The sequence below is a fragment of the Cebus imitator genome, unplaced genomic scaffold (assembly GCF_001604975.1).
Source record: "Cebus imitator isolate Cc_AM_T3 unplaced genomic scaffold, Cebus_imitator-1.0 Scaffold263, whole genome shotgun sequence".
In the NCBI taxonomy this organism is placed as follows: domain Eukaryota; kingdom Metazoa; phylum Chordata; class Mammalia; order Primates; family Cebidae; genus Cebus; species Cebus imitator.
Window position 1 is genome coordinate 3120051 of NW_016107578.1, and position 9038 is coordinate 3129088.

Sequence of the window (9038 nt, forward strand, 5' to 3'; positions counted from 1 at the left end):
ACACTTTGAAGTATATATACACCACGACATGGGTAAATCTAGCCTACTAACAAATGCAGCAGTTCACGTAGTTCTCATTTTTGTGGTGAGAGTACTTATAACATCCACTCCTCTTGCATTTTTCAAGAATACATCATGTCGTATGTGATAAATACATACACTGTTATGTGTCAATTGAAAAAAACAAAAACCGTAGGCTGCAGCAGGTCATGTCTGTAATCCTAGCACTCTGGGAGGCCAAGGTGGGAGGATCACCTGAGCCCAGGAGTTCAAGACCAGCCTGGGCAACATAGTGAAACCCTACAAAAAATTTTTAAAAATTAGCCATACATGGAGGCGTGTGCCTGTAGTCCCAGCTATTTGGGAGTTTGTGGCAGGAGGATTATTTGAGCCCAGCAGTCCCAGGCTGTCGTGAGCTATGATTGTGCTATTGCATTCCAGTCTAGGCAACAGAGCAAGACCCTGCCTCTAAAAAGAAAAAAAAAATTTTTTTAAGTAAAATCACACACTAATTTCAAAAGAAAACAAAAGTGAAACAAGCTATCCAAAATGAAAACAAAGTAACGTTTACAAGAATGAAATGTATCATGCCTTCTGGCTGTTTGGTCTTTTTTGCTCCAGAACAAACATCTTTCTTTCTTTCTTTTTTTTTCTCAGAAGGGCTTGTTGACCTACAGAAATAGCAAACTACTGATAAAGCGTAAACCGTGACCTGGTCCAAAAAACATCTGAGATGCTCAGATTTTCCAAACTCTTTATTATTTGGAATGTTAACCCAAACCTGCAGGCCTGAGAGCATTCACATATGCAAAGGGCGTGTAACCGTGATGGAAAGGTTGCCATATGCCAGACGCTTCTGCTATGCACCTTACACAGATTATCTCATAGAAACTCCAACCAACCCTTATTCCCATTTTAAAGATGGGAAGAAGGACACTTAGTGAAGTTACACAGCTAGCAGGTGGTGTAAATGGTACCAGAAACCAGTTCAGATCTGACCTCAAGCCTGTGCTCCTTACACTTCTTCTTCTTCTTCTTTTTTTTTTTTTTTTTTTTTTTTTTTTTTTTTCTTTTTGAGATGGAGTTTTGCTCTTGTTGCCCAGGCTGGAGTGCAATGGCCTGATCTCAGTTCACTACAACCTCTGCCTCCCGGGTTCAGGCGATTCTCCTGCCTCAGCCTCCCAAGTAGCTGGGACTACAGGCATGTGCCACTATGCCCAGCTAACTTGTATTTTTAGTAGAGATGAGTTTCTCCGTGTTGGTCAGGCTGGTCTCGAACTCCCGACCTCAGGTGATCCACCTGCCTCGGCCTCCCAAAGTGCTGGGATTACAGGCATGAGCCACTGCGCCCGCCGCTCCTCACACTTCTTATAGCTCGAGGATTAATCATTCACTCGGACACCTGTCAAACTTATCCCTTGACCAATGGGCTGACCACACTGTCCTGAACTCTCTCTCTTGTCAACAGGAAGAGAATGGGGCCCTTCCAAGCTACTGGCTGGAGTTTCATCTCCGCGAAAACAAGGCAAAGGGGGAAAAGTTGTGTTGGCCGCTTTGCTTCCGAGGTAAATGTTTTGAACCCTGTGGTCCAGGCTTTAATCTCCATAAAGCAAGAGATAAGGGGCAGATAGCTACAGCAAAACACTCAAGGGCCAGTCGAATTAACACAGGAACAGAAAATCAAATACCGCACTTTCACGCTTGTAAGTGTAGCTAAACCTTGGGTACTCATGGACACAAAGAAGGCAACAGAAACTGGGCTCTACTACTGGGGAGGGAGAAAGCAGGGCAAGGGTTGAAACACTAACTATTGGGTACTATGCTCAGTACCTGGGGGACGAGATCAATCGCACCCCAAACCTCAGCATCACGCAATAGATCCAGGTAACACACCTGCACATGTCCCCCCTGAATCTAAAATAAAAGTTGAAATTTAAAAATGTAAAAACGAATCATGCAAGGAAAAGCTTGATTTTCCTTGACCAGGGGAAAGCTTCTCGTTCCTGTCCGTAATCAAAGCACCAGCTGAGCTCTTACACAAGAAAGAAACTAAAACCCAAGTCACAGATAGTTCTCATGGTTTTGCACCCAAACGCTCCCGGCCAAAGAGGGCTGTCTGCTCCGGGGTGTGAGGGTTCTCCCGGGAGGCCTGAAATATGACGGTGCTGAGTATTGTGGTGGGTTCCACTCCATCCCTGGTTCTGCCCCGGGCGCTCCTGGGGCGCGAGTGGCCTCTCCTCTCCTCTCCCGGAGCAGGGTAAACCGCAGCACCCCAGGGCTGGCTGGGGCTCGGACGGAGCCGGTGGGCATCGTCTGCAACTCTGCACCCTGCAATCGCCGCCTACAGCCTCCATGCATTGAAGGAGCAGCCTGAACCACAGCACCTGTTTGCCTGCCTGGAGGAGTCCCCCAGGAGCCGGCAGGAGGCCCGAGGCACCCCCGGGGGTCCGGCGCCACAGGCTACCCCCTGAAGAGAACGAGGGCGCCTTCCTGAGCCCCGTTTTCCTTGGGACCGCCCGGCCGCCGCCGCCCTCACCTCGGCCGGATAGTCCGCAGGCCGCTCTCCGCCCGCTGGTCTGCCACTCTCGCAGCCGCCTCAGCCGCCTCCGCCCAGCCTCCCTGGATCCACAGTCGCCTGCGGCCGGGAGCCGGAAGCGGGAAGCCGCGCAGGGGGAGCGGCGCATGCGCGACCCCGCCTCGGAGGCGGGCCAGCGGGCGTGACCCGGAAGGAGGCGCGGCCTCGAGGGCGGGGCGCTCCCGGGGACCTAGGAGTGGGCGTCGGCTCCCCCTGGAAGGGGGCGCGGACACCGAAGCTGGACGGTGCTCGCGGCAGGGGTGCCGGTGCCCCTCCTTTGAGGGGCGGGTCAGCGGGGTTGGGGGCGCTTTTTGAGGGAGATCCATGCGAGCCTGGCTATCAGTAGGGTTGGGGGTTCTGAGGGGACAGCGAGGTTGAAGGGATCCAGAAGAAGAGCAGCAGGGTTAACTGGGGGTTTTGTGGGGTTAACGGAAGCCTGGGTGATTAGCGGGGCTGGGGAGGGAGTCCTGAGGAGGACAGCGGGTTGGGAGATTTCAAGGGGGGGGTACAGTACAGTTAGGGGGACCCTAAGGGAGGACAGCGGGTTTGGGGGGACCCCCAGGAAGGACAGCGGGGTTGGGGGGACGCTAAGCGAGGACAGTGGGGTCAGGGGGACCCCGAGGAAGGACAGTGGAGCTAGGAGTGTTTTGGAGGAATCAACGGATGCTTGGAGGAGTTGTCAGTGGGCTCCTGGGGGGGGTGTTGGGATTGCGGGTACCTAAGGCAGGCACCCCCGGTGATGGGGAGTCTTAGCGAGGAGAGTCCAAGAAATGCAGAGAGCAGGGTCCCTCACCTGAGAAAAAGAGGCCGCATCAGGCAGAGGCAGGAGGATCACTTCAGCCCAGGAGTTCAGGACGACCAGTCTGGGCAACATAGCAAGACCCCATCTCTACAAATCATTTTTAAAATGAGCCAAGCGTAATCGCGCCTGCCTGTGTCCCAACTCCTCCAGAGGCTGAGGTGGGAGGATGACTTGAGCCTGGGAGGTCCAGGCTGCAGTGAGCTGTGATCATGCCACTGCACTCCAGCCTGGGCAAGAGAGTAAGACCTTGTCTTAAAACAACAACAACAACAACAACGAAAAGAGGCGGCATAGACTTCAGACAGGCAGGTCTGGGAAAAACGAATCATATACCTCTCCGGTGGTCTCAGACACCAAAACATACGTACCCATTAGATCCCCTAAACACAGATACCATCTGCCATCAGATATGCAAAACAGGCTTCCAGGCACCCCCAAAATATGTCAGACACTCCACATAGGTCCAGCAGTGACTCCCAAACACATACTAGGTACCCCCAATACAGATGTTGTCAGATACCCTCAAACAGGTGCTGAGAGTCTGAAACAACCATTCACTTCCACACAGATGCTATTTGGAGATGTAGACAGGCCAGATGCTGCCCCGAGCACCAGCAGCCTCTCAATTGCCATCAGACACCCCAGCCTTGAGGCTGCCTGTCTAATCCAAGTCTCCCACAGGGGAGGCAGTTGAACAGTAACCAGGAGTCAAGCAGAGCAGCTCTCATCAAGGTTGACTGGTTAGACAGGCCCAGAAGATCTCTCCATGGCCAGGTGAGATGGCTCATACCTGTAATCCTAACACTTTGGGAGTCCGAGGAGGGAGGATTGCTTGAGTTCAGGAGTTTGAGACCAACCTGGGAAACCTAGCATGACCCTGTCTCTCTTTTAGAAAAAAGATTTCCCCAAACCAAATCACTTCAAAACATGCACAACATGTTGTTGAGAGTCCCCCGTTCAGAAGCTGGGTGGGGGGGTGGTGTCCCCAAATGGACCAGACTTCAGCTTAAGTCCAACCTTCATGGTCCAGAGGAAGGGAACATGTTCAGGGACTTGGATGTCCCAGAAATGCATGAAGTAATTCATCAGGCACCCTACTGCAGCTGAGGTCAGACACCCCAACATGGGGTTATGGAATTACATAATTTCATTATGATGGATGGGTAGCTGTTCCTTCTCTGAGTATCTGAGTAGCTATGGCTTTTGGACTTAGAGGCATGACTCTTATTTCCTTTTTCTTTTCTTTTCTTTTCTTTTTTTGAGACAGAGTCTTGCTCTGTCGCCCAGGCTGCAGTGCAGTGGCACCATCTTGGCTCACTGCAGCCTCCACCTCCTGTGTTCAAGCAATCCTCCTGCCTCAGCCTCCCGAGTAGCTTGGATTACAGGTGTGAGCCACCAAGCCTGGCTAATTTTTGTATGTTTTTTAGTAGTCGGGGTTTCACCATGTTGGCCAGGCTGGTCTAAAACTCCTGACCTCAGGTGATCGGCCCACCTCAGCCTCCCAAAGTGCTGGGATTACAGGCATGGGCCACCATGCCCGGCCTCATTTATGAGTCTTTATCATGGGCCAGGGGCTCTAAGAACTAAGGAGACACGGGGAGCTTAGGCCCAGAGCAGGGTTTTCTCAGTCTTGGCACTTTCAACAATTAGGGCTGGATAATTCTCAGTGGTGGTGGCAGGGGTGTTCTCCTATGCATTGGAGGGTGTTGGGCAGCATCCCTGGCCTCTATCTAGTAGATGCCAGTGGCTCCCCTGGTCCTGAAAAAAAAATGCCACCAGATGTTTCCTTGTCTGAGAGCAACTGGGCTAAGAGACATTCAGACACTCATCCGGCCTAATTCAGACTTCCTGGAGGAAGTGGGCCTGTGCTTTGTCTTAAAAGGATGAGTAAGAGTTAGGTGGGAGAGGGAGTTCCAGGAACAGCGCTGGATAAGCAAGGTGGTATGAACAGCTATGAGACTTCAGGGTGGCTGGACTGTGGAGTCTGGGGATCCTGAGCAGTGGGAGAGAAACGTGGAGGGATAGGTGGGGTCGAATCATAAAGAGCCTCAAAGGTCGAGGCCAGGAACAGGACTGTCTGGCATGGTATGTGTTGTCTGTTCTCTGAAAAGCATCCCGACTTTATCCTGGAGACCCACCTTCTCTAATTACCTGGAGTGTGACTCATTCTCTGTTCTGTTTGTTTAACTTACTGTGAGGCTATTTCCTCCATGGGATTTTTTTTTTTTTTTTTTTTTTTTTTTTTTTGAGACGGAACCTTGCTCTGTTGCCCAGTCACATCTGGCTTTGAATACCTTTGAAAGCAGGTAGGCATGTGGCAAGTTATACCTTGGGAGGGTCTTTCTCAGCCTACTAGGAATAAGACACAGGTGTTCTGGCCCCTGCGTGCCTCCTGACACAGGTAGGGAGGGGGTTGTGGTCAGAGAACAGGGTTAGGGTCTCTGATTTATTTTATTCATTAATTATTATTATTATTATTGTTGAGATGGAGTTTTGCTCTTGTTGCCCAGGCTGGTGCAATGGTGCAATCTTGGCTCACTGCAACCTCCACCTCCCAGGTTCACGCCATTCTCCTGCTTCAGCCTCTGGAGTAGCTAGAATTATAGGCATGAGCCACCGTGCCCTGTTATTTTTATTTTTGCAGTTTTGCAGAGGCAAGGGTCTGTGATTTAAATGTTAGCTTTACCTCTTCTTGGCAAAATTATATTTTGTTATTGTTAGATGACAATAACAAAAAATAATAAAGAGGATGATGGCTCCTCCTTCCTTCCCTTCCCCTCCCTTCTCTCCTCCTTCCCCCCTCGGAAAAAAAAAAAAGAAAAAAAAAAGGATGATGATTACGATACAAGATATCATTGCCCATATGTACCAGCCAAGTGCTACGCACATCATCTTTTTTTTTTTTTAGATGGAGTCTTGCTCTGTTGCCCAGGCTGCAGTACAGTGGCGTGATCTTAGCTCACGGCAACCTCTGCCTCTTGGGTCCAAGGGATCCTCCCACCTTAGCTTCCCAAGTAGCTTGGAATTACAGGTGTGCACCACCATGCCCTGCTAATTGTTTTGTGTTTCTAGTGGAGACAGGGTTTAACCATGTTGGACAGGCTGGTCTCAAACTCCTGAACTCAAGTGATCCGCCCACCTTTGGTCTCCCAAAGTGCTGGGATTACAGGTGTGAGACACCGCACCCGGCCTTTACGCACATCATTTATTTTTTCTTTTTAGGGACAGGGTCTCACTCTGTGGCCCAGCCAGAGGGCAGTGGCAGATCATAGTTCACCATAGCCTTGAACCCCTGGGCTCAAGCAATGCCCATCTCAGCCTCCCGACTAGCTAGTATTATAGGTGAGTGCCACCACACCTGGCTGACTTTTAAACATTTTTTTGTAGAGATGAGGGTCTCACTATGTTGCCCAGGCTGGTCTCAGACCCCTGAGCTCAAGGGCTCCTCCTGCCTCAGCCTCCCAAAGCACTGAGATGACAGGCGTGAGCTAACGCGCCCGGTCCCACATCATTTCTTACACACAAACTCAAATCTTTCTTCATCTCAAAGGATTGTCCAGCAAATCAAAATCAAATGATGTCTCCAGGAGGAAGCTTAATTCCCACCACCCTGAGGGTGGCCTGGATGTCATGACTTGCTTTCAAAGAACAGAGAAGAGAAAGTGAAAAGTAGTAACTTTGGAGATGTCACTGTTACCAAGATGAAGACTGACATCTCCAGGGATGTCCTGTGGATAGCATGTACCTCCTGATTTGATGAGGCAAGAGAATTCTAAAAAGCCACAACCCCTGGCTCATTCTAATTCTTCTTCTTTTTCTTTTCTTTTCTTTTTTTTTTTTTTTTTTTTTTTTTTTTTTTTTTTTTTTTTTTTTTTTTTTTTTTTTTTTTTTTTTGAGACAGAGTCTTGCTCTTTTGCCTAGGCTGGAGTGCAGTGGTGTGATCTCGGCCCACCACAACCTCCGCCTCCCGGGTTCAAGTGATTCTCCTGCCTCAGCCTCCCAAGTAGCTGGGACTACAGGCGCATGCCACCACACCCAGTTAATTTTTGTATTTTTAGTAGAGACAGGGTTTCACCATGTTGGTCAGGCTGGTCTCAAACTCCTGACCTCGTGATCTGCCTGCCTCATCCTCCCAAAGTGCTGGGATTACAGGCATGAGCCACCATGCCCAGCAAACTTGCTCTGCAATGCTGCAAACTCAACTCTGCCAACCAAAGATGTAGCTTGAGCCAGACACAGTGGCTCATGCCTGTAATCCCAGCCACTCGGGAGGCTGAGGCATGAGAATTGCTTGAACCCAGGAGATGGAGGTTGCAGTGAGCCAAGATCGTGCCACTGTACTCCAGCGTAAGGTGACAGAGCAAGACTGCGTCTCAAAACCGAACAAAATTAAAAACTAAGATGTAGCTTTGAAACAAAGATAAAGATGACAGATAAATGAACAGGCAAGCCTGTCCCGCAACAAAACCTTATCTGCAGACTGTGAAATGTAAATTTCATAGAATGTTACATTTATAGATGTGTCACCAAATACTTATTTTCAACCATTTTCAAATGTAAAAAGCCCAAACTATCCTCAGCTTTCAACTTATAAAACAAACAAACAAAAACCAAAAAAACAAAAAACCGGTAGTGGACTGCAGTTCGCCAGTCCCTAACTTAGCAAATTGTTGCCAAACTTTTCTGAGGTTGCATGTTCTGTTTGGAGATGTGATGAAAACCCTGGCCGCTCTGCTCTCTCTAGAAAAATGCAGGGACACCGCAAATGTGGCATACAACTTGAGGGGGTCTGAAAGCTCAGAAGGGGATTCTGGAGGCTGTCCCGCCCAATTCTCCCAGCTCACGCAGGAATTGTCTCTGCAGCGCCCCAGGCGGAGAAGGCATCGTGGGCAGCAATGGGAGCTTCCGGGCTCACAAAGGGGCCACTGAAGCCTGTCTGCCCTGAGAAGAGTCTAGCTGGAGGCTGGATTTGCAGACAGCAAATTCAGGTATCAAGTGACAAGTGACAGGGTCCTCCAGTGACGACTCAGATGGGGGCAGGCATGCACATTTGTGTGACTTGCAGCAGGTTCCGACAGACCTCTTCTGCCTCCACTTCAAGCACACTGGGCTTTCTGCTGCCTGGGGCTCATTCCTGTCCCAGGACCTTTGCCTCTATGACCTGGAATTCTCTTCCCTACAGACCCACAGGGTCCTTTTCCCAGCTCCTCCACATTCTGGATTCCAGTATCACCAATTTGGAGAGGCTATCCCTGGACACTTGAGGGAGAGCCGTGGTCCTCACCTGGGGTTGACTGCCTTCCTACCCTGCCACTAGAGGACATGGGGCAACTTGGACATCATAGCTAGGGATGCTCCTGCCACCAAGTGGGTGAAGGCCATGGATAGTGTCCAACCTCCTCTCAGGCACAGGGCGGCCACACACAACAGCCCCAAATGTCAGTAATGCTGAGGTTGACACACTCTATAATCACTCTGTCTCCTTTTCCAACTTCATGTTTTCCCTTTGTCTTTTTTTGAGACAGAGTCTCACTCTGTCACCCAGGCTGGAGTGGTATAATCTCAGCTCAATGTAATCTCTGCCTCCCAGGCTCAAGCGATCTCCTGCCCCAGCCTCCCAAGTAGCTGGGACTACAGGCATGCACCACCATGCCCAGCTAA

The 9038-nt window shown here is 50.1% G+C and overlaps 1 protein-coding gene across 5 annotated transcripts in view; it reads right to left on the reverse strand.

Annotated features, from left to right (window-relative positions):
- The window catches only part of ARHGEF18 (Rho/Rac guanine nucleotide exchange factor 18), a 117392-nt gene that overhangs the window by 75094 nt on the left and 33260 nt on the right, over positions 1-9038 (reverse strand). For 2 of the 5 annotated variants that reach the window (XM_017500179.2, XM_037728378.1), the window contains exon 1: positions 2537-2678. The exons of the other annotated variants lie outside the window; for them this stretch is intronic. The gene's annotated coding sequence lies outside the window, so the exon portion shown is untranslated. Of the gene's footprint in view, positions 1-2536; positions 2679-9038 lie in introns of those variants that run through there. 5 annotated transcript variants of the gene reach the window in all.